The sequence below is a fragment of the Chelonia mydas genome, chromosome 10 (assembly GCF_015237465.2).
Source record: "Chelonia mydas isolate rCheMyd1 chromosome 10, rCheMyd1.pri.v2, whole genome shotgun sequence".
NCBI classification, from domain to species: Eukaryota; Metazoa; Chordata; order Testudines; family Cheloniidae; genus Chelonia; species Chelonia mydas.
Window position 1 is genome coordinate 11,541,250 of NC_051250.2, and position 26,109 is coordinate 11,567,358.

Consider the following 26,109-nt stretch of genomic DNA (forward strand, 5'->3'; position numbering starts at 1 on the left):
GGCCTGCTGCTGTTGCAGGCTGGTGCTTTGGTTCTGTGCTTTGGGGGAGAGAGACCACTTAGAAGTGACCTGCTCTGAGGTAGGTCTCTCGGCTGTGCTGCACTTCTTGTGAAGATGAAGGCAGCTACAAGCGATCCCATTTGTGCAAATTAGGTGCAGCCCTGGGGCTTCCAGCAAGTTGTCAATCATGTGAACAAAAGTTTAGGCTCCCCTAATTTAAACACACCTAAAATGTATCATACAAAAGGCCCAGAGAAGTTTAAATTGTCTCTTTCCTCACACGTAAAAGGCAAGAACAGGAGAGCCCGTCATTCCAGGTCAGAGGCAATGTCCTTCATCTGAGTTCTGAACATTAGTGCCCTCTCTTTCCTATGACACACTCAGCTTCAAGAGACTGGGGACCGACTCTTCGGAGACCAGAGCAGCAACACAGAGTTACTGACTCCAAGTGTCTGAGGTCTTTCTCAAATCTCTAGTGTCATATTTTTTTTAACTTGCGGATTTTAAATGTAGGAAAATGATTAAAAAACATTTAAAGGTGGGGTTGCATACAATGGCTCCGATTCATCTTCATCGGTGTGGTGTTCCTGGAAAATTAGCATCAGCTTCCATTTGTTTCCAAATGCGCAACCTCCAGTCTGAGTTATGTCCACAAACCAGTGCCTTAGTGTCAGGATTCAAAGTAGCAGTCTGAGGGAAATAGGATCTAGCTTCTGAACACTGACTTTTCAGAGTGAATCAGCCCAAAGGTATTTAGCAGAGATGTACACATTTGGAACATTCATGATAATCCATCGCAGTCAGTTTCTTGCTCCCACCTAGTTCACATGGTGTCCTGTAAATACAAGACTGGCTCAAGGCTTGCTGGAATGGGTTTATTTTCAGATGGTCTGTGTTTATTTTATCTAGGTGTGCTTTTTATTTCTTTGCAAGTTCTTCTGGCCCCTCTTGTCTACAATGTGACTTATCAGGCTTTCTGCTGTTTAACAGAGAACTCAAAGAGGAGTGTCCATCAGACCTTATTACATTATACTGAAACAGTGAATAATTCTTCATTTTACATTCTTTGCACTTGTATTGCATTCCATTCAAGGGATCTCAAATCAAGCCTCCCAATCCAAGGTGAAGTAGTGGATTATCATCATCATCCCTAGTTGACAGATGTGAAAACAGAGGCCCAGAATGGTTAAGTGACATGCCTAAGGTTGCATAGTAAATTAGTGGCAGAACCAGGAACAGCATCTAAGCATCCTGACTCCATTTGTGCTTTAGCGGCACAAAGACCCTTCATAACTTACCTCCCCTTTGAAACTGAACAAAGCCCTAAAGATGACAGTTCCTTACATGCTTGCACTGAATGCCCAGCAGGTGGCAAAGTGGGTGTGGAGAGAAGCTATTCATATTTGGGGAATAAAGGCCACATTTATTCAATGGAATGGCTGCCCTGTGCCACTTTATTTGCAATGTGAAGAAAATAACAGGGCCAAGAAAGGAAAATGGTAAGTCTAGTATTGATTTACAAAATGCATGTCCCTCCAAGAAACCAGGGGGAGAACTGCTGGTAAGAGGGGTTTGGTTTTTAAGAAGAAAAACACATTGCCTTTGTTCACCTCCAACCCAGCTCATAACAAAGTCTCTGCCAGCCACCAAACCTCTTTTTCAAACTCCCGTCAGATCTGAAATGCTCTGCACGTGGCCAAGTGCTTAGAATGCCGCTGGCTGCTCCCACTGCCAAACATCTGCTCAGCTGAGCAGCATTCCAGATAGGCTTCACCTTTTCCAGCTCCAAGGCAATGTGTATAAACCTCAGAGAAGGGGACAGGGGATACTTCAGAAGAGTCTGCAATTTCTTTTGATAATAGCCCCCCCGCCACGTGTGGGAAGTTTCCACAGGTAAAGAGAGGATGCGCCTCGTGCAGTGTACCAGATGGTAGACTCCATACTGCTGTCTCCTGGACTAAGAATGCTGATGGACAAAAGGGGTTTCCTTTTCTTTTGCATGTTATTAACAAAAGAACCTGCAGTTCATCTTAAAGGAAACTAACAGCTGCAGCACAGTGCAGAACAAAACTGTAGGGAGGCTGTGGGGGAAAGCACCAAGCAGTGTGCACACCTCCCCTTCTGCTTCCCAGCCTCAGAGCATACTGCCTAAAATGCGTCTTAAGAAAAACCTTCCCTGCTTTTTAGAACCCCTATAGTCCTTGTCCCTGGGGAACAGATGGAATCTTGCTCTCACTGGTGATTTTATTTTGATCTTGGCAGGTTCCTGAAGCTTGTGATGGGTTGCTTCTTCGGCTGGTTGCTGGCACCATCTACGGGCCCTACGTGCGAAGGAAGATTGAGATGTTTTTTATCATCATATTACAGGAGAAGTGTCTTGCCTCAGCGTCCCAGAGTAAAGGAAGCACTAAGCCTTGAACTTCCCTGATTGGCACGAGGCACTCTCAGCATTGGTCAGAGGTGGAAAGAGATACAGGTTGTTTTGGGTCCAGATGGAAAGCCACCTTTTCATTCACTTCCTTAAACATTTGAGAGAATCTTAGTGCAATGCATTAAATAGCAGGAGCATATTCTCATACCGCTAGTTCATATTACAGTGGTGCTTCCTACATGGATCAGACGGGGATTGTGAACACATCTGAAAATGTTCTCTTCCCACAAAGGAGTTAGTTTTGGCCAAAGGGGAGGAGGAATGTAACTTAGATGTTTGGAATATTGTGAGTTGTCTGCTGAAGTGTGTGGCTTAAAAGTGTGGCTGTAAGAGACATACCCACAGGATTGCTTTTCCAAGCCAGCAGTTTGTGGGGCATCTACAACGCATTCAGATAGGCCTACTACAGAGCAAGCGTCATAAGGAAATATTTAATAGCGGAATATTGATGTTTTCCATACTGACCTTTGACTCACTTTTGTAGGACCTGGCCTCTGGTCTGACCTGCATTGCTCTGCTGAACGGTGCTTGGGGGAGTGTTGCCTATCTCCAGCACCTGTAATGGATTTTCTTCTTGATAGCCTGAGAGAGAAAGACAGAGACCTGTACTAGAAATAGTGGGAAAGGAACACAACTTATGCAGCAAGCAATGACAATTCAGTATAGGATTCACTAACGGACCAGCTGAAATAAATGGAAGGGCTGCAAATGAAATGTTAACAGTGGGAAACAAACTTAAAAAGGAAAATTTAGCAGTGGTGGAAGGGAGCAGGATGAGGATTGAGACTTTCAAAGTCTCCACAGGGATATGAATGCCGGATTCCAGTTAGAATTTAATGGGAATTGGGCATCCAGTTCCCCTAACCAGCTTTGAAAATCCCACCCTGAAGTCCTCTGTGTTCAGCCACAGACCAGGTGTAGCAGTCTGAGCACAATGTGCCTCAAGCCTGACCTGGACTGGCTAGCCCTCGGGCTGTGAGGTGCTTATATAACAGGCTCATTTAGTCTTTGGCCTCTGCTGAGGATGCCAAAATGGAGGCCAGCTGGTTCCAGTTGTGGACACCTGTCTGCTGGGCGCTGGTCAGAAACCAATAACTTGTTTCATATACGACGCTGAACAGAAGTGAGATGATAACTTTTGGTCACTGCAGTATGGGGACAGATTTGAGCCAGCGACTTCCAGAGGAAATGCTTCTGAAATCCTATTACTCATCAGGAGCCATCAAGTCTACCTGAAACACAGCTTTTGTGCTTAAGTATAAGGCTCCTTAGATAAGTTCATTTTCGGGATAAACCTCTGCTGTGGCTTGTTTCTCAAAGACTAATCCACATGTTGCAGCCATACAGATATGGAGTCACATCAGGAACCTTGTATCAGAGGGGTAGTCGTGTTAGTCTGGATCTGTAAAAGCAGCAAAGAGTCCTGTGGCACCTTATAGACTAACAGATGTATTGGAGCATAAGCTTTCGTGGGTGAATACCCACTTCGTCGGATGCATGTAGTGGAAATTTCCAGAGGCAGGTATAAATATGCAAGCAAGAATCAGGCTCGGGATAACGAGGTTAGTTCAATCAGGGAGGAGGAGGCCCGCTTCTAGCAGCTGAGGTGTGAACACCAAGGGAGGAGAAACTGCTTTTGTCATTGGCGACCCAGTCACAGTCTTTGTTTAATCCTGAGCTGATGGAGTCAAATTTGCAAATGAACTGAAGCTCAGCAGTTTCTCTTTGAAGTCTGGTCCTGAAGTTTCTTTCCTGCAGGATGAGCTGCCTTTCATATGCTGTTGCGTGTCCAGGGAGACTGAAGTGTTCTCCTACAGGTTTTTGTATATTGCCATTCCTAATATCTGATTTGTGTCCATTTATCCTTTTACATAGGAAACCTTGGGTCCTACCTGTATGGTGACTGATGGGGAATTTGACCTTTGTGGCAGCAGGAGTGGCATGGGATAAGTTGCTCATGACTTCAACGCCTGGAAGAGTTTAGCTCGGGGCAGCTGGTCCTCAGAAACATTGTCCATATTGTGGCTTGAGGGAGTCCGATGCTTTGCTTTCCAGAGCTGAAAGACACCATCAAGAATTCTGTTGACTTAAACCTCCCAATTCAGGAGGCTCTATTCTCTGACCATGGGCCACATTACACCAAAACAGGTTCCCTCGCTCCCTTGTCAGTCTCTTTGGCTCAGGCTGCCCTTTAGGGAAGGGTGGAAATGGTGTTGGGGATGTGTGACATGTCAGTGTGAGTTATTCAAAACATTATCTGTGTTATAACTCAGTGCTCTCTCCTTCCCTGGACATAGCCTTAACCTCTGGCATTACTGTCTGTGGCCTGTTTCCCCACCCACCTCTGTCTGCTGCTGCACCCATCCCACTACTGCCTCCAAAACCACCTCAGCTGAGTCCTCCACCTAATCTCTATCTGCTGATCTACCCATCCCCCCTGAAGGAAACATTCGAAGCGTCTACCTTTTGGGAGGTTGGCTCAAGGGAGCGAGATCTTTTCTTCCTGACTTTCCTCTCTGCTGATTTCTCTCGTTCTTGATCCTTCTTCAGTTCTCTCCTGGCTGCGTAGTGCAGCTGCTCCGTTCTCTGGGGCTCTGCTGGGAGGCTCTCGATACTCACAGTATCTTTCACATGAGGCTCTGGAGTGAAGCTGGACTGCACATATTTCGGCTCCAACATATCCTCCTCAAAAAAATGCCCCGAGGTGAGTTCACTCCCCTGGTTTCTGTGTCGGGTTATGGAACGTCGACTGGCTGCAATGCGGGAGATGCTTTTGGTGCTAACAGCAATCTCTGTCAAGGCCTCCAGACTCAGTGGGGCAAGCGTGATCTCTGCAGCTGACTTTCTCCTATTTAAGTCCGGGGAGGTAGGGGAACATAGCTCGGAGGCCATCTTTCCTACAGGAATGCCAGTCGGTTTCTGCTAAAAATCAAAGCCATGGAATCGGACAACTCAGGATTTGCTTTTTACTTAATACTTAAGGTGTTTTTCATCTTCCAACCATGTTAGAAACATTAATCAATCACTACCACACTCCAGAGAAGTTGGTAGATGTTAGTATATCCATTTTTGCAGATGGGGAAACTGAGGTAGAGACAGTAAGGGAAATACCCAAGGTTACAAAAGGAGTCAGCCTTGGGATAAGAACCAAGAGTAACTGCCTCTTGGTCCTGTACTCAGGCATTAGGCCATGTCATAATCTCTCCCAAAGCGTCCACATATTAGCCCCAAAGGAATCATATGTGATTAGATTCTTAAAAGAATTTTACAAAGGCCTCATTACACGATATGGCACCAGAAAATACCAAACTCCATCCAGCTTCAGCTTTTGTGGGAAACAAGCAACATTCCTGGTCTGAGTATTGCAACATCAACACAAATGTCAGAGAAGCTTGACACCCAGGCAAGAGTCACTTCATCATCTTCCTCCCTCCAGATAGACACGCGTACAAATATTACTTTGTGCCTTGGATGCGCTGAGTAGAAAATACATTGGTCTAGGGGAACTGGCTATTGACCTAAAGGTATCTGTCATATCACTTCCTTGTCCCATAATTTATGTTGCATCTATCAAGGTGTTTATATGACTCATCACAGGAGTACCTGAACATCTCATGAACATTTGTTTATCCTTCCCACCTGTGTTGCAGGGATTACTGCTATCCTTGTTGTACAGACAGACAACTGGGGCCCGTAGAGATTAGGAGGTGGGAGTAGAACCCACGGCACTTGGATCCCAGCCTGTACCTTATTCCTCTGGGAATGGAATGTATTACACACAGATATTTATCTTCCTCATCTAGAAAACTAGTCTCGGACTCCTCACTGCATCATACGACTTGCAGCCACGATGGGTCCAACTGCTGCGTGCACCCTGCTTTTGCCAGAGGAAAGTGCTCGCTGTGGCGGTAGACCTTGAACTCTGTGCCTGCCAGTACTGACCTGGTGCAGTGGGGTTCTTGGCAAGCAAAAGAAAGTAGGGCCGAGATGGGTGTCTGGATTCCCCAGTTTTCTAGTAGGTGTCGTTTTGGATGATCTGTAGCTGTCACTGTGAAAAACACACATGGAGGCGTGAATAGATTGAACTACATGTATAAGAGCCAGGCACTTGGCCCGTTAGAGGGAGAGGGGAAAGCCAGGCAGCCCTTCTGGAGTGTTTGGAGACACCTGTTTGGATTAACTCCTCCAAAATGTATGGGAAACCAGGACTGATTTAAAAGCAGGGGTGGGGAGGGAAGATCCAGGATGGAAAGAGAATTTCAGAACTCAGGGAAACATTGAGGGGACCCTGAACCCACTTAAAAGAGCTTCATTAATATATATTGGTTGAACTCTTTCACACTGATCGGTTTACAACCAAAGTCCCCCTCACCCCACCCACTCCCTGGAGAAAATTCCTACTAAAGCACAGAGCTACCTAGCAATTGCATAATACAACAGGGACTTCTTTCCTACTGGCTCCCTTTTCTGGGGGTTCCTCTAACATGTTCACTCATTTGGGGATCTGTCCTCTAGGAACCAAGTCTGGTTTAGGACTCACGTTGGAGAGACTTTGCAGGGCTCTGCATCATTGGGCAATGTTCACCTTAGTAAGTATGTTACTACAACATCTTGGTTTCCCTTTTCCTCTCCCCTGCCCAGCCCCCATAAAAAGCTCAATGCAAGCAGCTGGCTGTTTGTACTGTCTGTCAAGTTGCCTCTCACTCCTGTTTTATTCTGTCATTGGTTTGATCTCCGCTCAGTATATCTCCACCGATAACAGCAGATAGTTGGTGCTTCGGCCACATTGAAAATATAACCCCAGTCTCTACACCAGCCACGCACAATCCAACTCAGAAAAGACAATGGGCAAGTTACATAGTATAAAATGACAGGGTCGACAGACCTCTAGCCATAGCAGCATAGGTCGCACTCTGTAATTAACTGCTAAGCTGCAAGGCCCGGGAGAATGGGGCTGATGATGGGCATGTGGACAGAACGGATGGAAATGCATTCACCTGTCTGACTCCAAGACAATGGACGGAAGCTCAAACTTTGCTCCACAAGGAAGACACTTCCTGTTGCCAGATAGCCCTTTTCTGGCCTCTTCTTTGTTTAGGTCCAGCTGCCGAGCTATATTCAGAGCACAGCCACCCTGGGGCCACAGAAAAAAGGGAGGTTAGTGGGACTGTAGGCAGACACAACATAGATTTTTTTCAGTACAAACCCCTTTTCACTCAGTCGGCTTCTTTACACACAGATCTCCTAATGCAATAGCCACCTGCCCTCTCTCTTGAATCCCTCATTACAACCAGTATTTTGTTTTCAGTTTGAGATGTAGCTTTGACCTGGCACTGAAGAAGGAGCAAAGAGAAATATCTGAAAGCAAGGGGCATGTAAGAGGATTTCCTCACTTCATCTGCGTGTGTAAACCCTCCAGCCCAAAAACCTAACGGGCTTTGTTTGGCTCAAAAGGCACCAATCCACAGCACAGCACAGCTTCCTACACATGCCCAGTTACTCTTGGAGCCTTTGCAACAGAGCAAGCCTCCTAATCAAATGCAGGGAAGCTGGCTGATGAAGCTTGTGTGGTTTCCTTCTCCAGGATTCAAAGCCGCAACCTGCCATCACCCAATAACATTAAAGAGAGTGTCTGGAATAATTTTGGTTCCTGTATATCAACGTGACTGACAGCAAGTTTATTATTCAGAGTGAAAACCAATTCTGTGTCAGGTTTATTGGAGACGAGTCATAATAAATGTGAGGAGCTGCCACTAGGGAGTCCCACCTGTTATTACAAGACATTAAGAAGCTGCCAGTAAAATATCACTTTCACAAGAAATACTCACAAAATCTGCAAAATGAGCAGAGACTGGCAACGTATTCCCCTTTCCTTCTGACCACGAGTTCCTAGGGTTCGAATGCTGGCTGTGGTTTAGGCCACCAGAATGCCCTTAGAGGTGATGGACACCTTTGGTTGTCAGGGGAAGCAGGTTTACCCACAGTAATTCTGGCTCTCCAATTGTCCTGTCTCCACAGAGTTCCGCTGTAGGAACTGAGTGCCTGGCCACAGAATCTTCTGAGTCATAGCTGTCAGTGAGGGGCATACATATCCCTCAAACCCAACATGATAGGGACTGAGGGGAATACCCTGCCCCTTCCAGCTGTCTCTTGGTTCCTCTCTACCTCCAGAAGCCGTAGGCCTTAAGGTCTGAGACAAACTACCTGAAAGGGGGTTCCAAAGAGGATGGCTCTAGACTGTTCTCAATGGTAGCAGATGACAGAACGAGGAGTAATGGTCTCAAGTTGCAATGGGGGAGGTTTAGGTTGGATATTAGGAAAAACTTTTTCACTAAGAGGGTGGTGAAACACTGGAATGCGTTACCTAGGGAGGTGGTAGAATCTCCTTCCTTAGAGGTTTTTAAGGTCAGGCTTGACAAAGCCCTGGCTGGGATGATTTAACTGGGAATTGGTCCTGCTTCGAGCAGGGGGTTGGACTAGATGACCTTCTGGGGTCCCTTCCAACCCTGATATTCTATGATTCTATGAAACAAGAGTGCAGATCCACTAAATAGCAAGAGTATCTCCACTAAGTCACACCTGAACACTAGCCATTCCTCAGGAGGTGGGCTGAAGAGGACCATCTGCTGAATGGTGACTGACCTACCACCCCCGCCCCAAATCAGCATGCAATGTGGTATCGAGGCTCCAATCCAGAAAAGTACTTAAGCCTGACACTGAATGGAATTAGCTGAGCTGGTTTCAGCTCTGCCTTACCCTCAGCGTGCTGGACATCACAGAGTGAAGCAGGAGCAGGTGGGTCAGGGTCCCCTCTTCTAGCTCACGGCAGTGCAGTTGATACAGCATCCCCAGCGTCTCTGGGACAGGGATGTCATGGCCTGGAGTGGGAATGGGAAGGGAGAAAGTTAGGGATCACGGCAGAAGGAGCAGCTGGCCTGATTTTTCAAAGGTGCTGAGCACCCACAGCTTACGTTAAAGCCAAGGGACGACAGTGCAGAATTTGGCCCATAAGCAGGAAGACCTCTAGATGGAATTATTTCTAATGTTCCCCATTTGTCATCAGCTGCTCTCACTCCAGAGCAGGAGTGGTGCTGGCATTTTACCTTTGATCAGCATTTGCTGCTGCTGAATGATTTCCTCGCAGAGCAGCCCATGCTGCTGCTGGATGACAAAATCCTTCTGGCATAGCAGATTCTCCTTGTACAAGGCATTTGCCTGCAATTCCGTGTTCCCCACCTCCAGCTCATGAGCCTTGCAGAGAAGCCTCAGCACCTCTCGCTGGTCCTCACTGGTGATTTGTGTGGGTAACAGCTTCTCCATCTGGGAGGCTTTTTTCTTGGCATTGGCTAAGCGCTGCTCCAGCTCTGACTGAAAAGGAAGATAAGGGTTTGCGTGCACCGTGGGTCTGCACTGAGGTTTGCTAACTTTTATTTATTAAATGCTCAAGATATAGCTCTGGTATCTGATCCGTTCCAGCTATGTGCAGCAAGAGATTATACTTCACTCTTCCTGGAAATGGGACATGTGCACATTTTGTTTAGCAATGATGATGACGATCATCCACATTCTGGTATTGCTCACAATGTGGCTAGGTAGTGTGCAAACACACAGGAGGAGACAGTCCCCGGCCTGAAGAATTTACCAATGTGAAATGCTGTCTAAGCGTAAAGAATTACTGGAGTACCATACAAACACTGGCTAATGAATCCACCTAGCACCCCTCAGAAGGAGGTACAGAAACATGATTATCCTCATTTTAAAGGTGGGGAAAAGAAGAGAGAGTTTGTGACTTGCCCAAGTAAGAAGAAATCAGTGACAAAACCAAGATTAGAGCTCAGGAATTCCTAGCCCCTACATCTACTCACTATCCATGTTACCCATATCTAAGTTCCTGTAAACATCTCTGCATGACCATCTTAAATACTGGTGTGGTAATTGCCCAAAACAACACTCCTCAATGACTCATAACAAATATCCCTCTGCATCCCAGAGAGAAATACAGGTACAATCTCTTCCCCTTGGTTTTATCATAGTAAGTGCAGCAGTGTCACACAAGCTTGTGTTATAGAGCCGCCTGTATACTGACACCATATTCTCAACCTCTCAGCTTCAACCTGCAGACAGGGCTCCCAATGTCCTTCGGAACTAGGGTTATCTGCTGAGTGGCCAAAGCGTAAGAGGGGACCTCTGCACAAAGTTGACCGCTCATGTGCATTTTCTATTTCCTCTTTCAGGTCCTCTAGTATCTAAAGTGCTTGCTCTGCCTCCATGCGATGCCCCACTACGCTGTTGACATCACAGCCACCCTGGTACTCCAGCTGGGGCATGGGACCAGGCTATGGAGAGGTCAGGTAAGTGCTTTATGCTTGCTCTCACCTTTAAGGTTGCTGTTTTTCACAGCTCTGCCAACAGCACGTTGATCTCCTCTCTTGCTACAGTGACTTCATGAGATTCCGGGGAACCTGCCCTCTCTACTTCTCTGTCTGCCTCCTCCATGTTTTCATCTTCCTTTCCATTCACCAGCTTGTTATAACACTTCCGAGCATGTTGAGTCTTCTCTCGTTCCCAGCTGCCAGCAAAAATACATGAGTGAAAACCATTAATCACCAAGGGCCCAGCAACAGTCAGTCAAACACTAGTTAGCCAGTGACCCAATGCCATATTTGCCCAGTCTTCTGGTGCTTTCCCCATTTCTTCTTGTATGGCAACAGCTGAACTAACTACACTAATGCTGACAGCACCGTGGTCAAGAACATAACGTAGAGCAGCCTGCAAACTACATCCTAATTTCTAGGGTGGATATAAAGAGAGTCTCCAGTGAGATGTTTAAACTGCAAGGGCGCACTGCCTCTGCCATCACTACAAGCTGCTGTAGCAGCAGCTGTAGAGAGATATTTACTGGACGTACGTCATCGAATGGAGATTAAAATTCAGGTAAGCTTCAGAAAAACATAGTCCTATAAAAATTTACAGGGGTGTTGAACAGACTGACCGATAACAAATAAGCACCAGTACTCAGAACTTACCACAACTCATAGTTTGTCCAATAGCAAGGACTGGTTTAGCTCTATTTACAATGGGAAAGTGTACCCCTGCAGTATGGGAAGGCGGAGAGAACACAGCAGCAGCACGGGCGTGATACCTCAGAGTTGCAGACGTTAAGGCCAACAATCCAGGTTTGCCATCACGAGTTAACATAGATTTCAATGAAAATTCAAGGCCAGGGGAGTGATCGGAGACAGGCTTTTTTTGGTGTGTGTAGGGGCGGGGGGGAGGGGGAGAAATCTCCCATTTGCACTCTCAGCTGTGGCTCTAAACTTTATGCTGGAGAAAACTGGCAGACCCACCTGCTCAAGGTAGTATTACTTTGTATCAATGATACTTTTGACCACATGCAGCCTCTCTGAATGAAGAACTAGTCTAACTCCTCGCTTACATTTCGCAATGGGGGCTAAAAGCCACAGAGCTTCCCACGCTGGAGATCCAGTCCCTCAGGAAAGACACCACCTTAAGTTTCTACATACTGTATTGATGTTGCAACTGTAACTGATAACTGCAGCCTGTTGAAACCTGACCTCAACCATGCTATCTCACTCCTATCAGAAGCACTAGGAGGGATCCAGTGCTTGTGTCCAGATGGCAGAATCCTCTTCCTATCATAGTGCAGCACCCAATTAAATCACTATGCCCCTATTAGGTTATTCTGCCCAGCAGTCTGAGACTCTCCTGCCTCAAGACCATGTTGAACTACCGTGGATGTTTTATCCCTTTCTACCTTTTAGAAAAGTCTCGTTTCCAAACAAACTCAGATACAGATTTAGATATTTTTAAAGGAGTCTCTTCCCCCTGCAGAGCCCTGAAATAGTGATAGCCACCAAATTTTTGCCCTGCAGAACCCCTTCCCCTCCCTGGGGAATGAATACATGCAGGATATGCAGGGAACAACTGACTTCTTGCTGGATAGGACACATTGTTTACGGGCTCCATCTGTAACAACCCAGTGCTGCAGTAGGAATTGAGGCCACTTTGCTAGAGATGCTCATGTCCGTGCATAATCAGGCTCGAAGGTTGCTCTCTCCTTGTTGGTTCAATCTTTCTTGTGCACACACTTACTCTAACCGCTAGACCAATTGCCAAAGGGACAGTTATGTGAGCTGTTCTGTATGCATATGTATGAGACTGGTGTGTGGCATGTAGTGAACCAAAAAAACGGATCTGCATCACTCTATTTCTTACTGAATACGTAGGCTACGTCTACACTGCAATTGGGAGGCACAATTGCAGCACATGCAGACATCCCTGAGCTAGCTTTGATCGAGCTAGCTCACTAAAAATAGCAATGTAGCTGTGGTGGCATCGGTGGGGGCACAGGCTGCCTGCCTGAGTACGTCCTCGGGGTCCCAGGCAGGACTGTACTCAGGCGGCTAACTTGTATCGCCAACAGTGCACTGCTATTTTTAGCAAGCTAGATCAATCAAAGCTAGCTCAGGTACGCCTGCACCTACCGTAGTCACCCCTCCTGATTGCTATGTAGACACACCCTAAGTGCCTTTGGCAGGGAGCTGCAGTTATGTTACATTAGGGTTTCTCATCGTGACGGCAGGGAGCCGCATATTAATTAACTTTGTACTCATCAGTAAGTGCCCAGCTATGCAGTGGTCGTACTCACTCGGTAATCGTTAGCAAATGCCTGGAGGTATCAATGTGTAGCTCAGTGTTGGTGTTCTCCAGCTCCATGAGGCTGCGGCGCATCTCCATTTGCTCCTTGAAAGCCCCGATTAGCTGCTCCCGTAATTTGTTCATCTCTTGCCAGCTGTACGCCTCCGGGGGGAGAAAACAACAGCTCTTCTGTTTCCAATCTGCCAGCATCTCAGAGCAATCCCTTGGGACCGGTAAGGCCCAGAAGAGATTCCTTTGGGGGCTATCACCCATTCCATGTGTTATGAGACATGCCAGATACGAACCTCTGTTTTTCGGCAATCCGTTGGGTCAGTGGTAGTGTAGTACTTTGAAGCCAGTGGGACTATTAACTTTCAACATGTACTTAAGTGCTACATTGTATCATGACCAGTTAGCCCCAAAATAGTTTTCATCGGTGCTGCTTGGAAGGGAGTGGAGAGAAGAAGCCTGCATTGCAGGGGCACTTACCTAACTCTCAGGGAAGGAAAATCAGAATCTGTTGTATTGCTTTCCCCTTCCTTGTTACCTGGGAGCTGTTTTCTCTGAAAATGGGCCAGGGTATTTGTGGCTGAGATCTACTAGCCTTTGGGGGTGAGGGGGCTTGTCTATCAGACACCTTTACTATTTTCTGTTATTGGAAGGAACATTCCCCATGGTGAGATCAATTGAAAAGTTATTCTGGAAACAAAATACGCCAGGATCTGAAACAAAGCTCTCTGGCCTGACACAGTATCAGAGCCTGGAGATGCATGGGCGGCAAAATAATAATAATTACATGATATCATTTGCCCTTATATATAGATTGTCATCACAGGATCTCAAAGCCCTTTTCAAAAGCAGATAAACCTCATTTTCCTGTGGAGGAAATTGATACACAGAGAGGCTAAGTGTCTGCCAAGTCAGTAGTAAAGATTGGAATGGAATCCAGGTTTCCTGACTCCTAGTTCTCTGCTCTGATCACTAGACATTGCTGCCTCTTCCACCTTTTTAAAAGCACCATGTGTCAGCTCTGTTCATGTAAAGATGGGACAAGGGAAAAGACTTGAAAAAGCCTCTGTAAAGGAGACAAAGACAACTCAGATGTGATAAAGGGAGACTAGAGGGGAGAGTTTGATGAATCCATGCTATCATAACTGTATAAAAAAATGATTTGCTACAAATATATGATCAGCAGCTGGAAAAGCTAGAGCCCGTCTACAGGAAAGCCTTTAAAGGACACATGAAAGGGACAGTATGGAGGGTGTACGATAATCACTCTAATAAACAAGATGATTACAAAGAGGCACAATAGACAGAAATGGAACCTTGACAAGACCAGCATCTACTCCCAGCTCTACCTTGTACGTCCCTGAGGTCAGAGCCGATTGTACTCTTCTCCTTTTCCTGATTTTCAGTCTTTGCCTTCAGACCCGCAATCTCCCTGCATAGCTGTGAAATGATGCTGGTGTACTGTGCAGTGTGATAGGAGACATTCAGCAGGTTGCGTTTTACCTGGTGGGTGAGAACACACAGGGTCATTAATCCCACAGCCTGCTCTGTCACTTCATAGCACAAGGGCTGTAAAATAAAACATCCCTTCCTAGGAGAGGAGCCCTAGATCACTGAAAGGGATTCAGGAACCCTCAATCTCTGGGATACTTGTTTGTATATCAGTGTCAATCTACCTTCACCCCACAGGCCTTTCCTTCTGCCACACCCATCAGCCTTCCATTTTCTCTGTCTCCATTCACTCCTTTCTGCTTGCTCATTGCCCTCTACCCACTTCTTTCTGCTGTCCTCTCAGCCAGTATGGTATCTGCCCACTGCTTCTTGCCATACGCATTGCTGTCTTACTTCCATCACACCCCATACGCTGTACGTTATCCTCTCCCTTTCCATTACACCTGCTTCCCCATCCTTTCGCCATGTTACTAACTCCCTGCCTTATTGTTAGGCCTTCTCCCCACTGCTTTCTTCTGTGTTCTTCACCTTCAACCAGGCAGCCTTTGTTCTCTTTCCCATCAAACCTTCCAACATGGATGCTGTGTAAACCACTTGCCCTCTCTCTCCCATCATGCGCTGTATCCTCCTTTCCCCCCAGCATACCTTCCCCTCCCCGTGGCATGCTTTTAGTCTACACAATTTAGCTCTTGGATTGCCTGCTTGCTTACCCTGGCCTTGATGTTTTTTGCTCAATAAGCATAGATCAAGGTTGTTCGAGATTCTTCAAAGTAGATGCTGGCAGGACTGATGTGGGCAATCATAACTGTCCTGCTGTTCCCCCCTAATGAGTCCTAAAGGAATGCAACATTTCCACTGTTTAGCTTTAAAAGAACAGAGGCCAGGCGTGTTTGGAAGAAACAGGAAAGACACTAAGTGAAAACATACAGACCTTAAAGAAACACTAATTAAGATGCTCATTTAGATTCCAATGGAGGATATCGACTAAGGGCTATAGGAAAAGCTGGTCAAAACATTTTCAGCAAAACAGCTTTTTTTGGACTAACTGGGAATGTTTGCTGGAAAATCTGTTTCCATCAAAATACCAAAAACGTTTCACATTATTTTAAATGTTGTTTGTTTTTTTTCAATATTGTGTGTGTTTAAATATATTTTTCAACCAGCTGTAGCAGTAGGATCAACACCAAGTATTTGGGCTGAGATTCATGCCCAAAGCAACGAAAGCACCCTAGGATCCATAAACAAATACACCAAATGGCCATGGTTACTCAAGTCACCTTTGAAGTTCACCGTTACCAGTAACAGCGCACTAGCACAGTCCGGGACTTCCAAACCTTGACCCTTTCTTTTTGTGGTAATGTGGTCACAATAAATTACTGGGTGGATCTGAAATCCCACACAAGATCCTGGACTGATTTCCTAAACTTAGGAAGAATAAAGGGGTCAGGACATGAGGATCAGCTCTCAAGTGCCACCTGACTTGTGCACCAATACAAGCCAGCAACCGATTACCTTCCTAACCAGTTGCAAACAGTACCTTCAAGAAGCGTGTGAGTTTGGGTCTCGAACATTGACATACTGGGCCCGACTTCCTCCCTTCTCACTCAAGGCACTGATGCAGTTCCCCAGAGCTAGCAGCGAGCGGTTGATATGGGCTCCCTTCTTCATTCTCTTGCCTCGGTTCTGAGTCTGCTTGGAGAGGGAGAGAAGTCACTTCAGAGAGACAGAGTTGTACTGTGGGAATGAATTCACCCATGCAACATTAACATCAGGATCTGCATTTCAAAGCATCAGCTTCACTCACAAATCTACGTGGAAACCAGGACCAGTCAGCTCTGACATAAGTGGGTACAGAGTCCACTGAAATCTCACAACAGAACTGAATCTGGCCCACGGCCTCCATTAGATGTTTTGCAGTAAACTAAAAATCACCCTCCCATGACTTGTTTTCTGCAATTGGTGTTGCAAACATGGAAGATCTAACATCTTCCTGTGGAAACATCTTTCCATCCATTCAGTCCAATACTGGTCTCCTCAGCTGCCAATCATTTCTGTGTATCTCTGTTGATATATAATAATAATGCCTAACTTGTACAGCATTTGTAATCAGTAGGTCTCAAAGCGCTTCACAAAAGAGGTCAACATCATGCTACCCATTTTACAGATGGGGAAACTAAGGCACAGAGAGGTGAAGTGACTTGTCCAAGGTCACCAGCAGGCCAGTGGGTGAGCCAAGAATAGAACCCAGGTCTCCTGAGTCCAACCAAATATAGTGCCTTGATGGCATCCAGCCATCTGCTTATCCCACCCTTCTTGTCATTGACCCTCCCACTGATTTGTAAATTTTCCCTTCAACCAAGAGGAGTCCAAGCCATGACCTGGATGCTCCATTTAGTCCCTGGAGTCTTAAGCCAAGGACCATCACCAGCCTCATCACACATTTTCAGGGTGAGGACAAAGCTAACCGTTTGTAGATTTTTACTGCTGATTAATTCAAATAGCAACAGATTTATATTCATCTTTCAGGAAATTACAGGCAAATGCCATGGTGTGTAGTGTGTTTTGTACATCCTGCCAGTTGCACAGCTTGTTATATGTCTAGTTGTTTTCTATTTTAAAATTTCATGTACATTTACATGCATGTTTAGTGCAGTCCTTGGGCTCTTGGCAAATTGTCATGGTGGCCGTTAGTACTGCAAGGTGTCAGTGCTTTGCTCTAACCAAAGATCTGGCCACCTCTCCTTCAGTATCTCCTTCCATCCGTCTAAATATCACTTATCCCCATCAAGTGGTAATGAACAGTACCAAGAAGCGCCGATCAAAGCCTTCAATTCTCCTGCCTGCTTGTCCACCTCTTTCTCACCCAGTTCCATATTTAATACATTTTCACTTTCCTTTTGATGTCCATCTACCATTCTGAGCCCTTTGCCTAAGAGTCCATCCGTCTTTCAGACAGACTGCATACCAGTCTTGCACATCCATCCTTTCTGTCTTCTAGCACCTGTCCATCTATGCAGTATTCAACATGTCTATCCTTCCAATAATTCATTGTCTTCTATCCTCTTTTCTATCTTCTCTTCCTTCCTGCAATCCAGTGTTCAACGTAGGTTCTATTTATTCTTGCTTCCATCCCTTTTTGTCCTTCCAGCTACCTACTTATCCATGCTCTCTTCATCAATGACACCAATCTACCATTCCTCCTCTTTCTAAATAGCTGCCACTTTTTTTAGGTATCATTTTCAAATTCTCACATTTTGCAGTGAATCATGCACTAAGATGAAACATTCTGGCTCTGATCTCCTGCATTTCCTATCTGTATTTCCTCTATGCAGTCTATGAAAAAAATATTCACAGATGTCTTTGTACAGGCCTACACGTCAACAACACACAAAGGACAAAGTTTAAATGCATTTAGTTAATTCCTGCACTAAAAAAATACATCGCCCACATCACCTGAATTGAAATGTTGTAGTCACAATGGTTTTAAAATGTCAAATACTCATTCAGTCATGTTTTCCAGGAAAGTAAAATACACACGCACGTGCGCACACACACACACACACACACACACACACACACAGTGTGAGCTTTTTCATATCTACTCATTTCATGACATGCCAAAGAACTAAGGCTGAAGAACTACAAGTTGTACCTGGGGTGCTCTCTCAGAACCAGCCAAGTCAATCATGAAAAGCTTCCCCACTCGCACGTCCTCTTTAATATTCTTTGCCCGACACTTCTGTTTCAGTGTGACCTGGAGGACTGCATGTGAGCGGGAAGATGTTTTGCTGGCAGCGGTGGGCTCCTGAGTGCATTCTTTGTTTCCTTTTGTTAACAGCGGCGTGATCTAAACAATGCAGAAAAATATGCAGAAGCTTAAAGACCTGCTCAGGTAATAGTACAACTCTCTCCTTCAATGACAGTACCCGAGAGGGGTTACAATGAGTGAGTAAACAAAATAAACCATCCCGCGTGTTTGCCAGCATTGGACCAAGTTTGGGTCTCACTGAAGTTGATGGGAGTTTTGCCTTTGACCTCACTGGGACCATGACCTGGCTCATTGACTAAGAATTGTATAGTTATTGGGGTTTCACTTTAGGAGGCTTTACAATGGGCTGAGGTACGTTCTCCTGGGATGCACTGTGCCTTGGCATGTTATCTCACGTTGAACACTGCATGACATAATAGAATACAATAACATGATGCTCCCTACCCTGGTAGCATGGCATAACCTTAGAAAAACTGCAGATCAAAGGTCAGGTTAAAGTCCTAGTATAACTTACCTCACAGTACATATCAGTGAATTACAAAAGCACGTTTCAGTTATCTCCTCTCTACCTACAAATAATTTTGTTTAACAGGGCTTGTGAACACAGGTCCTGGCATTCCTATCCTTCCAGAAAACGGGCAGTCACTTAGGGTATGTCTACACAGCAACGAAACACCCACAGCTGGGCCGTGCTAGCTGACTCAGGCTTGTGGGGCTTGGGCCTTTGGGGCTGTTTTATTCCCATGTAGACTTCCATGCTCAGGCTGGAGCCTGGGCTCCAGGACCCTGCGAGGTGAGAGAGTCCCAGAGCTCAGAAGTCTACACAGCAATGGAACAGCCCCACAGCCTGAGCCCCGCAGCCCGAGTCGGCTGGCATGGGCCAGACGTGGGTTTTTTTTTTGCTGTGTAAACATACCCATAGCCTATTACTGACCCATATAGCTGATCTTTACAGCTTAGCTACAGATTTCATCCTGGTTTCTACTATTCTTGTGCCTGCCTGATTAGTCCTTTCTGAGCAACTCACTTCATTAAGTAAGTCCCCATAGGATCCTGTTACGTGAGATGTCTTACACCAAGGAAGGCTATGCCAATATGTAGATACGAGAGCCTCTTAAAATATCATTATTCTAGTGCACTGAACATCTCCCTCCCCCTGGAATTTCTTTCAGATTTACCTCCTGTGCATCTGTAGTGGAGACTTCAGTAATTCCTGCTATCTGGATGCTACCCCTAGCATCCTCTCTGAGGTCTAGGAATCCAGTGGATGGATTCAGGAGGTCACGGATCACTTCGTTATAAATCTGGAGGAAGAGAAAGGCAAAGGACGTTTGTATGTTTGCACTGCTTTGTCCTTAGGTCAATAATAAGGATTAAAATATATTGTGCATTACATTGGCTTGGTATTTTTGTATTTCCCTGGAGAGGAGAGGCTGAGCCCCACTCCAGTGCATGGCTGACACAGGAGATAACAGAGATAACATGAATGGATGACTGAGGAAACCACTCAAATGCCTGTTACCAGTGAGAGCTGTCACAGAAATAATAGCAGATATACCACTTTTGCTTTACACTTTTGTTACAGGGAGTATGAGGCAAAAAGCCATTTATCAACTCCTTTATGTATCTTAAATTTATACACAGGGTAAGTGCAATGCATTTGTCACTGACCCCACCGTGAGTCGCCAGTCGGGAATGAGCCTGGGATTATCAGCACCAGCGCAGGCTTTTACCACTTAAACCAGAGGCATAATTATTAGCCGGTAAAAGTAGTAGGTTCTTATCCTCTACGTGAGCCAACCTCTCTAGGGAGAAATGTCACATTTAGCCAGCGTGTTATGCATTAGAATAATAATAATTAAAAAAAAGAAACAAGAATTCTAGACCCAAGGTAGGAGCCACCATAGGGGAATGAATGCAGGAGCCCCGGCTCCTAGATTTATAGCTTCTCCCAGCAAGAGTGTCTCTAAGCTATTCTTTTAAAGCATCTTCTACACAGAATTGGTCCAGATGACAAAACAAAGACACCTCACCTCTAGGTACGACATGGAGACGGTGTAATTCATGTTGTCACTGGTTGCCTCAATGGCTTTAAAGAGGTCATTTAGGGTGCGGATGTAGATCCCAGGATCACAGTCTGTCCCTAGCACAGTGTAGGTTTTCCCTGCCCCTGTGAAAGATACAGGGAAGAACAGCACAGATCAACTTCCAGAGAAAAATTATCTTCTAATATAATCCACGGCAGTTTATCAGCAGCCGGATCTGCCCTCCTGTGTGATGATCATCACAGACTCAGCTTTGCATAGAGAAGCCCTCCTTCCCCCCCCCCACACACATCCTTTTTTAAAAGGAAAGATTTCTCTCCAATGTTAAATCTATTTTCAAAGTTACTACAGCTCTGCTGTCCCTTTAACTTTTAAAATAAAGATTCACATCTCACAGCCAGAATGGTATTTTTACTGCTCTGATCTGACGTGATCAACTAATTGGCCTTGTTACTTCAGATCAAGTCCCTATACTTATCGCTGCCCTATCCCGGCTCCAAATCCAGTCCATGCTGCTATTGCTCCCTCTGTGGTATAATATTTATGTTACCTGTTGGGCCATATGCAAAAATGGTTGTGTTGTATCCAGAAATGACTCCTTCTACCAAGTTTTTGGTCGTGGACACGTACACCTCCTCCTAGTCAGTCAGAGCGTAGGTCTTAGGTCAGGCATAACAATATTTTCCAGCTAACACAAGTACCCCATGTCTAAACTTACCACAACATTCCTCTCTCGTTCTCTACGGTTCACTCAGCACATTTCATTTTCTCTTTACAAATTCTGTGGGCTCCAAAATCATTTCTGGCTCCACAGAACAAAATAATTTTGCCAAATCATCAAAACGGCTAACATCTTGCTGAAGTATCTAAAGATGCGTGCAGTGTGTCAGGGTCCAAAAATAAAGTTTGATTATTTTCTTAGATTTTGAATTGGGAACGCTTCAGCTAGAGTCTTTGCATCAGTGGAACAAAGATGAAAATACTATTTGTGATCACGTCCTCGCTAGTGCCATCCATGCTCCAGCGGACTGTTATGTTTTCAGCATACACACAGAAAAGTTAGATAAAAACACAAATACTCTTGCTGGAAGGTTGCAACGTAACCCTGCTTTATTTCTTAGCATTCAGAACACACGAGAAGTGGCAGCGTTCAGTTCTACGACAGTCCTCAGTCCACCACCGACACTTTTTACAAAAGATACTTTATTAGAATATAACCACAGATATGGAAGTCACATATGACAGAGAGAATAGATGAGGACACACACACACTGCATTCTCTCTCTCACACATACACACAATATATTTTCATAAATATACAATATACTAATTATAATATCATATAAGGCAGCGTTTCTCAAACGGGGGTCCGCAAGGGTAACACCAGGGGAACCGCCGGCCCTTCTGATCAACTCCTCCCCTTCCCTCCCTCCCTCAACTCCTCCCTCTCCCTCCCAGTGCCTCCTGCATGCTGGGGAACATGTTCAGGGGCGTGCAGGAGGTGATGGGAGGGAGGGGGAGGAGTGACGCACTCGGGGGAGCGGGGGGAAAGAGGATGGAAGAGGAGAGGCAGGAGAGGGGGCTTGAGGGAAGGAGTGGAGTGGGGGCGGGCCCTGGGGCTGAGCGGGGGGGGCCGCAAAAATTTTAAATCAAAATAGGGGTCCTTGAGTTGCTAAAGTTTGAGAACCGCTGATATAAGGGAATACTCTGCAGGGAAGTATAAAGGGTCTGTCACCACTCATCTGGGATGACTGCATTACTCACAAGAACCGAGACCATGTGTGTAATACAGACCATCCCGAACAAGTGCTGATAAAGTCTTCATATCACACCATAGCGTAGATGCCAAATACAACGTGACACATCGTTACCTATATGTTAAATATGTTAAGGGAAAATTCTTTATAAAAATGCATTGGAACTCTTTTTTGTATCCCTCTGCCTGTAAAGCCAGGCACCTTAGCAGGAATTGGCTGTGCCGGGCTCCGAGGGAGAGAAAAAATTAAAATTCATAAATGTAAAATCTTCAAAAAATGACCTAATATAGATTTGCTTTACATAAATATCACTGTTCTAAAGTCCAGAACCTCAGGCCCTTCGAGGGCTAGAAGGGACTGCAACCTACTGGAAAGCTGGAATTTCCCCTTCCCAATGGTATAAAGCTCCCATTCTCCTATTTCTCTCCCCATGGGACTGTGAGTTATTGGAATTTAATGCAGCGACATTTTTATTTTAAAGCTGCGGGTTGAATCTTGTCCATGCTGGACGTCAGACAAAGGTATCACTCCACATGCAGGGGGAACCCTTAGGGAACCTTGTCTGGCAGATTGTTCTCAAAGGAATGAAGGTCATAGCTCCATTGCCTCCAACAGAGCCATGACTATTTATACCAGCTGTGGATCTTCCCCAAAGTGTCTGTGTGAAGCGGCCAACAGGTTTGGAATGTTCAAATAAGTCCCGGGGAGATGGGAGGACAGGTGTTGCAGTCATAGACCCGTGATAAACTGCACCAGGCATGTCACCTCTGCGTGCACAAGCAGTATTCTCAAGGAGGCGTAAGTCTGAAATGAGCTACCGGAAGAGGGACCAGTAAGTCAGACCCTGGCCATCTTCAGAACATGCTGTGACGCCCACCTAGTTAACAAGCCTTCCAAGGCATATAATGTGTCAGGGATACACGGACGTGGGAGGGAATAAAGAAGTTCTCTAGAAGACTCCCTGGAACCTCCACTATGCAGTCAATTCTGGACCACATATCGTGGAGATTAAATACTTGTTGGTTGCTTAGAAGATATTACGATGATGACAGGCTCTACAGTAAATCCTTAGATAAATAAATTGTGATGTCTTGATATCACTGTGATAGACCCGTTAGACATTTGCAGATAGGCAGCACAAGTAACTTCCCTAGAGTCAATTATTTCATACATTAATCAGTTTCTCAGATCATCTCACCCCTTCTATCGCAGCACACAGGACTGTGTGCATCAGTCCTGCCTAATTGGACTAGGGCCCAGGAACATGCCTCCTTTTACAGAGGCTTGTCCATAAAAAACAACAGAGAAAGACGAGAGGAGCACACACAATAGAAGGACCCAAACAAAGTAACTATGACCTCATTCACCAGAGACCCCAGGAGTTCTGGCTCTCAGCTCCAGAACTCTGCTTACTCATATTGCAGAGCTGGGTGATGCTGTCCCTAGGGAGGGAGCGATAAAGAGCGAGTTGTATACTGCAGATCACAATAAAGAGAAGAGAGCCTTTACTGCCTGCTTCTACTTAGCGCTACTGCCTTTTCACTGAACACCACTTAGATTCTGGGATGCACATTATAACTCACAGGGTCAAACCACATATCCATGGAAAGGAAAGATTTCCAATTGTAAACCACACCACAAACCTTTTGGAAAGGGAGGGAACCTGGGTTGCTTTGTGATCCAAAACCATATCAAATATAAATGTCTTCTCTCGGGATTAATTGGCTTGTAAGATTTCATCTGGATCCATCAGAACCACCATCTATTACAAAATAAAGACGGGGAGAAAATCTTTACCTCCTTAATTGGGTCTGTAACGGAAACCAAGTGGAAGCTGCAATCAAGAAACGCCAGTGGTTCTCCCAGCTATCTATTTGAGGATCTTCTATAATGTCAATCACTAGTATTTATGAATCATCACAGGAGTGTTGCATTATGGCAATATGTGAAAAAAAACCCCACATACATGCTTAATATCAAGTCTGAGATGCTTCGGGGCCTAATTTAGTCACACTGAAGCTCTACAACTCATCTGATCACCAGCTGAGGTCACATGGGTAACTAGCAATTATGGCAGAAGACAACCCCCGACTGTGAATAAGAGGAGAATTGGCCCCTTCCATTTTTATTGTTAGGCAAGAGGGTGGGAATTGGAATATTCCCAACTGACAAGGGAACCATAAAAGAAACAAATTAAGTTCACTGGGATCAAAATTGCATGAGGTAAATCCCCCCAAACCTTTCCTGTGTAGGGATGAGTGGAAGTATCAGCTCTACTCAAGGCCAGAAACTTGCTTCTTTTTTCTAATAAAAGTCACAAAAGGGGGGGAACCAAAAGAAAAAATTTTTATGGCAGGTTAGAAAACAGGTTTCGTTCCTCCTGATTCCCTTGGGTCCAATTTTCCTCACTCACATAAATACATAATTATGGTGGAAGAAGTGTATTCCTTCCGCTCTGCTGGAACAGCTCATAACAGGTGGATACATACTTAAGGGGAGAGGGGAAACCATGCACCATATCCTCCTGAGAAGCTTTTGCCGTCTCTCAGATAAATACCTAATTAAGTGTTTACAGTGCAGATCATCAACCACCTGATCTAAAAAAAAAAAAATAGTTACAGCATTTGGTTGCTAATCTGTAGTAAAATCATAACTAGATAAGTAAGAACTAGATAACTAGTAACTAGATAAGAAAAATGTAGGGCAAATCCCCAGTAGCTGGTCTGGGAACTTCAAGAGCTTGGCGGGGTTTTCTATTCCCCTCCCTGTGCCTAAAATTCCAAAAGTATCCAGTAAACATCCCCGGCTAATTACTTGCACAATTTCACTTGCTGGAGAAAAGCAATTTTTTCTGAGCTACGCAGACGAAAAAGAATTGAAAATAGTAAATATCTAGGGGGCAAATACCCAAAAGACCCTCCTGATTTGTGTCCACAATCTGTAGTTGCACATGCAAAGTGGGTAAATGCATAAGTGTCTGTCTGTGTGATTTAACATTGGATTCCACCCACACACCTGGGCACAGAGAATTTACATTAGGCATTTTCTTTGGAAATGTGGGCTGTAATACTTTTAGGCCCTAATCCTGCAACTGATTTCATGTGGTATCGGGATCAGTGCATGAATGGGATCTTATATTCCACTGCACTTTAAAGTTTATTTTTAATTAGATAGCAAAAACAAAGTTAGTGTCATTCATCCAGGGTTAATGCCTTGTTTGATTGACAGGCATTGTGCAAACATACACAAAATTATAAACCATTCACTCCTGGACTGAACTGCTGAGGCATAAGACTGTCAATTTCGTTTTAGGCATCAGTGAATGGGTGGAAATGGCTCCAAGTAAACTATACTTGAGATTAGAATAGTAACGTTATCTAAGAAACCACCAAGGATATTCAACTGCCAAAGAACCCATGTTCACTTCATTTGTTACAGTAATTTTCATGGCTAAGAGAGAGATTCTCCAGGGTAAAAATGATCCTTAAACCAATGCAGTATCTGAATCCTTCCCTGTCCACTGGAGGAAAATAGAGCTCAGGGCTGGTGAGGTGATCTCTAAATAAGCTATACAAAAATAAAGTTTGTGATCAAGCCAGCTTGATGGCCTTTAAAGAATGATGTTCCACAAATAACTCAGTAAATGGAAACCATGCTTGTAAGATAATTTGTACAGGGAAAAATAGATTTGTTCCCTTTTCACTTCTTTATGATGTGAAAGACAGCCTGCATGTTTCACAGCAGTTCATTGTTCCCACATGACACAGATCTAAGGTCTGCTCATCTGGAATACTGTGTGCAGTACTGGTCACCCCATCTCTGCGAGGCTATTGCAGAATTAGAGGGGGTTCAGCAAAAGCTGATGAAACTGATTAGGGACCTGAAGAAAATGTCATATGAAGAGAGATTGAAAAGAATGGGATTGTTTTCCTTAGAAAGGTGATGATGAAAGTCTATATAATAATGAATAATCTAGAGAAGGTAGAT

At 45.0% G+C, this 26,109-nt stretch overlaps 1 long non-coding RNA gene and 1 pseudogene across 1 annotated transcript in view; one reads left to right on the forward strand and one right to left on the reverse strand.

The window, feature by feature from the left end:
- Nucleotides 1-19,623, forward strand: part of LOC114020743 — a 22,209-nt gene extending 2,586 nt beyond the window's left edge. The window contains exons 2-6 of the long non-coding RNA XR_006284204.1: nt 2,263-2,476; nt 4,307-7,020; nt 10,666-10,782; nt 18,300-18,443; nt 19,493-19,623. This is a non-coding gene — a long non-coding RNA (uncharacterized LOC114020743). The remainder of the gene's footprint in view (nt 1-2,262; nt 2,477-4,306; nt 7,021-10,665; nt 10,783-18,299; nt 18,444-19,492) is intronic.
- LOC102932756 overlaps nt 713-26,109 on the reverse strand; it is a 30,532-nt pseudogene continuing 5,135 nt past the window's right edge.